The sequence below is a fragment of the Chrysochloris asiatica genome, unplaced genomic scaffold (genome assembly GCF_000296735.1).
Source record: "Chrysochloris asiatica unplaced genomic scaffold, ChrAsi1.0 scaffold00141, whole genome shotgun sequence".
In the NCBI taxonomy this organism is placed as follows: domain Eukaryota; kingdom Metazoa; phylum Chordata; class Mammalia; order Afrosoricida; family Chrysochloridae; genus Chrysochloris; species Chrysochloris asiatica.
Genome location: NW_006408659.1, coordinates 5,200,521 through 5,206,041, shown reverse-complemented (window position 1 = coordinate 5,206,041; position 5,521 = coordinate 5,200,521).

The window sequence follows — 5,521 nt, the reverse complement described above, 5'->3', positions numbered from 1 at the left end:
TTAAGGTCAGCGGTTGGAAACTACCAGCCGCTCCGTGGGAGAAAGATGAGGCTTTCTACTCCCGTAAAGATTTACACCCTCGGAAACCCTGTACAGGGTTGCTATGGGTCAGAACCGACTCAACGGCGCTTAACAACAACAATAACAAAGCACAATTTAAAAAATAAACAAGCACTTTTACTCTTCTAGACAAAGTAAACTCTTCCATTTTTGCATAGCGCTGAATTTCACATAACAACCTGGTGTTTGGAACCTAAAGATGTTGATAAATGAAGAGTGTGTGTAGTGACTTTGCTCTCTGCTTGATTTTGTAGAAAGATAATTACCAAAGCATTCTGGTTGGTGACTGTGTGCCAATGAGTTGGTTCCAACTCATAGTGACCCTGTATGGGGTTTCCAAGGAGCAGCTGGTGGGTTTGAACTGCTGACCTTGTGGCTTACAGTCCAGTGCTGATCCTATAGCACCACACCAGGAGCCTCTAAAGTCACTAAGGGCTATCTACTAGACATGCCTGTCTATGTGTAGATCATCCACTGGCAACATCCTGCTTCAAATTCTCCAAAGCTGTTTTTCACGTCCAAATTTTTACCCAGCACGGTCAACAACAAATATCTGACAAATACATAATTGATAACATACACAATTCTGATACTAAAATAAAAGCAATAGAATAAAAACAATGAAAGCAGATCAATAATTAAAAGATCATTTCTAGGAGTTCTTTCTTACATGAGTCCAACTTCTCTATAAATTTTATCCACTAGACATTGTCTACTGAATTTCTTTTTTGGCAGGTGGGAATGAAGAAAGTAGAGAGAGAAAGAGAAAAGAACTATAATTCACAGAGGACTGTAGACTTACTTCTAAATGCATTTAAGAATAGATTTATATTATTGTGAAATTTCTTTCTAACCTGAAGCAGCCCAGCATGAATAACACACATATCCTTGGTGGAGAAGACTATGAAGGGGGAAATTCAGAGAGAGCTGAGAAATGTTGAGCAAAAGAAGTACCAGTGTTCCTAAGATATAAGAGAGAATTACAGAAAACGGGAGCAGGATTTTATTTTCTCTTTAAAATTGCTCTTGCAGGTGATAAAATGTACAACTTTAATAATTCAATAAGAACACAATTACCTTTAAATTACATTTGATTTATATCCTGTGTTTCTATGAATGAGACCTTAAAGTAATGTTGAGTCAGTTGGCATGGCCTGAGTTATTTGTATTACTAAGACATGTTTTGTAAGCACTCATAGACTGAGAGGTCTGTGAAGGTCAGATCTGTCTTTTCTCTCTCAATCTTCGCATTTTGTTTTGGTTCATGTTTAACAAATGATGGCAGAATGATTTCTGAGTTTATTATTATTCCTCAAAAAAATTGCAAAACATGAGTTTTATTATATTTACGGAGTGTTTTACAGTAGAAACAATTGTTACCAGTTGCCTTGAGGTCAACTGTGACTCATGGCAACCCTAAATGTGTCAGATTAGAACTGCACTCCATAGGGCTTTCAAGGCCTTTCAGAAGCAGACCACCAAGTCTTTCTTCTGAGGTACCTCTGGATGAGTTTGACTGCTAGTCTCTTGGTTAGTCATGAGAACTTCACTGTTTATGCCACCTAGTATGCTCACAGTTTTTTACAGGTTTACCAATTTATTACCATTCCTTTGTTTCTGTCCTACATACAGAAGGATTTTCAAATCTTGTCTATAATCATAAGTAGTCTATTTGGTGAACATAAATATAAAGATATCTGTTTTTGAGTCTAAATAGCAACCACCTTGGATGAGTAGTGGTCTTTCTTTCTACCCTTTTCTCAATCTCTTGCTTCATCTGGTGGAATACTGTTAGGTCTTAACCATGGTCATCACTGTTTCTAAACGTGCTCTACGGGACCAATGTTATGTCTTTATGGTCCTTCTTGCAATTCTGATGCCCAGTTCTTCTTCATATAATCCAGTTTCTCTTATTCTTTGCTCAGCATACAGATAGAATAACTGTGGTGAAAAGATACAAGAGATGCATACCTTTCCTGATTTTGAACCATTCAATATCCCTTTGTTCTGTTCTAAAGAATGACTGCTTCTTGGTTTATGTTCAGGGTCCTCCTTCATAAGCACACTTAAATATTCTGGAATACACAATGTTATCCATAGTTTGTTATGATCCACACAGTTGAATGTCTTTATATAGTCAATAAAGCACAAGTAAACGTCTTTCTCTTACTCTCTGCTTTTAGTTAAGATCCATCTGACATCAACAGTGATATCCCTTGTTCCGTGTCCTCTTCTCAATCTGGCTTGAACTTCTGGCAGCTCCCTGTCGATGTACTGTTGCAACCATTTTTTAATCATCTTAAGGAAATTTTTACTTATATTTAATGTTTATAATATTGTTCTATAATTTCTGCATTCTGTTCAGTCACCTTTCTTTGGAATGAGTACACATAATGTACACTTTACAATAGATTGGCCAGATAGCTGTCTTCCAAATTTCTGGACATGGATGAGTGAGTGACTCCTGAGCTGTATCTGTTTGTTTACTTTTCAGGTGGCATTTGTCAATTTGTGGAGTCTGGTGTTTTTTGTTTTGTTTTACCAAAGTTTTCAGAGCAGCTTGGATTTCTATCACTATCATTGATTCTTGATCATATTGTACCTTTTGTAATGGTTGAGTATCGACCAATTCTTATTGATACAGGATCTCTGCGTATTCCTTCCATCTTGTTCCGATGCTTCCTTCATCATTCAGTATTTTCCCATAGAACGCTTGAGCCTTGATTTTTTTCTTCAGTTCTTTCAGCTTAAGAAATGCTGAGTATGTTTTTCCCTTTTGGTTTTCGAACTCCAGGTCTTTGCTTATTTCATTATAATACTTGTCTTTGTCTTCTTGAACTGCCCTTTGAATTTTTCTGTTCAGCTCTTTTACTTTATTGTTTTTCCCATGTTGTTATTGTTAAGTGCCATGGAGTTGATTCTGACTCACAGCATTTCTACAGAGCAGCTGATAAGTTTGAACTAGCATTTTGAGGCTTAAATTTTTTCTTCAATTCATTCTGCTTGAGAAATGCTGAATACATTCTTATTTTTTGGCTTTCTAACTCCAGATCTTTGCATATTTCATTATAATACATGATTTAGTCTTCTCCAGCTCCCCTTTGAAAATTTCTGTTCAGCACTTTTACTTTATCATTTTTTCTATTCATGTTAACTTCTCTATATTCAAAAGAAAGGAGCTCTGGTAGTATAGTGGTTATGAGTCAGGCTGCTAACCTCAAGGTCGGCAGTTCAAAACTACCAGCTGTTCTGTGGGAGAAAGATGAGGTTTTCTGCTCCCATAAAGACTTAAAGCCTTGGAAACCCTATACATGGGTGCTATGACGCAGACCCAACTCCACGGCATAAAACCACCATCACCACCACCATGTCCAAGAGAAAGTTTCAGAGTCTCTTCTGACTTCCATTTTGGTATTTTCTTTTTTTTTTTTCTTGCCATTTTACTGACTTTTTGCTTTCTTCATGGCGATGCTCTGGATGCCATGCATGGTCTTCAGTCATTAGTGTCTACTGCATCAAATCTGTACTCAATATCATTTCTAAATTCAGGTGGAATATACCCAAGGTCATATTTTAGCTCTTGTGGGCTTGTTATCATTTTCTTCAGCATCATCCTGGACTTGCATATCAGCAGTTAATGGTCTATTCTACAGTAGACACCTGGTCTTATTTTGGCTGATAATAAGGTCATATTTTGGCTCTCCTGGGCTTGTTATCATTTTCTTCAGCATCATCCTGGACTTGCATATCAGCAGTTAATGGTCTATTCTACAGTAGACACCTGGTCTTATTTTGGCTGATAATATTTAGCTTCTCCATTGTCTCTTTCCACATATGTCATCAGTTTGACTCCTGTGTATTCCATCTGGTGAGGTTCATATGTATAGTCATCACTTATGCTGTTGAAAATAGGTATTTGCAATCACTGGTCTTTCACAGCTCTGTCATGTGACCTCCAGAATCATTTCTACCCACAAGGCCCTGGTTTTCAACTACTGATTTTCTTCTTTGTTTCCAACTTTCACATTCCAATCACCAGTAATTATCAATGTATCTTGATTGCATGTTTGATCAATTTTAGACTGAAGAAGTTGGTAGAATTGTTCAATTTCATCATCTTTAACTTCTGTGGTTGGTGTGTAAATTTGAATAATTGTGGTATTAATAGGTCTTCCTTGTAGGTATATGGATTTTATCATATCACAGAACTTTCTACTTCAAGACAGATATTGAAATGCTATTCCTCTTAAATTTGTTGTTCATGGCAGAGTAAACCATATGATTATCTAATTCAAAATGGTTAATACTAGTCCATTTCAGCTCAGTAAATCCAAGGTTATCAATCTTTATATTCCATTTCATTTTTGATGACTTCCTATTTCCCAAGATTCATACTTCATAATTCAACATGCTGATTACTAATAAATGTTTGCAGCTGTTTCTTCTCATTTTGAGTTGTACCCCATCAGCAAATGAAGGTTCCCGAAAGTTTGTTTCATGTATGTCATGAAGGTGAACTCTCCTTTGAGGAGACATCTCTTCCCTAGTTAGAAAGCATATTGAGTGCTTTCTAACCTGAGGGACACATCTTTCAGCGCTATAACAGACAATGTTCCACAACTATTCATAAGGTTTTTCAGTGACTAACTTTCAGAAATGGCCCACCTCGAGTCTGCCTTAGTCTGGAAGCACCTTGGAAATCTGTCCTTTGTTACCCTGTTAGTATTGAAAATGCCGTGGCACAGCTTCCAGCACCACAGCAACAAAGGGCCCAGAAAAACTGACACAGGAGTGGAGGGAAGATTTGTTATGTTGTTGTTGTTAAGTGCTGTCAAGTTGGTTCTGACCCATAATGACCCTGTAAGGGTTTTTGAGGAGTAGTTGGTGAGCTTGAACTGCCAACCTTGTGGTTCAAACTGACTGCAGTCCGGCGCATTAACCCACAGCACCACAACAGGACTCCAATATTTGTTTAGGATAATAAAATTGTTGTTGTTTTTATGTGTCGTGGAGTTGGTTCTGACTCTTAGCAACCCTGTACAGGGTTTATGAGGCTGTTAATCTTTATGGGAGCAGAAAGCCTCATCTTTCTCCCAAGGAACTGGTAGTTTCAAACTTCTGACATTGTGGTTCGCAGCCCAATTATTAACCACTATGCTACCAGAGCGCCTTAGGTTAATAAAATAAATCACACAAATTACTAATTTTAGAAGATGATAAATGCCACTAGCATAAAATATATAAGGAAAATAAAATGTTTTTATTTTCCTCTATTTCAGCCACAATTTTATTCAATTTTACTCAATTAATGATTGGATGAATCTTCCACAGACAAGATTCTGGATCCACACCTTTCAAAACTTATTTTTTCCTTCACTATCCATATACATTTCCAATGACTAATCCTTCTGCTTTGTTTCCAACCTTTATATTCCAATCACCAGTTGTTGTTGTTGTTGTT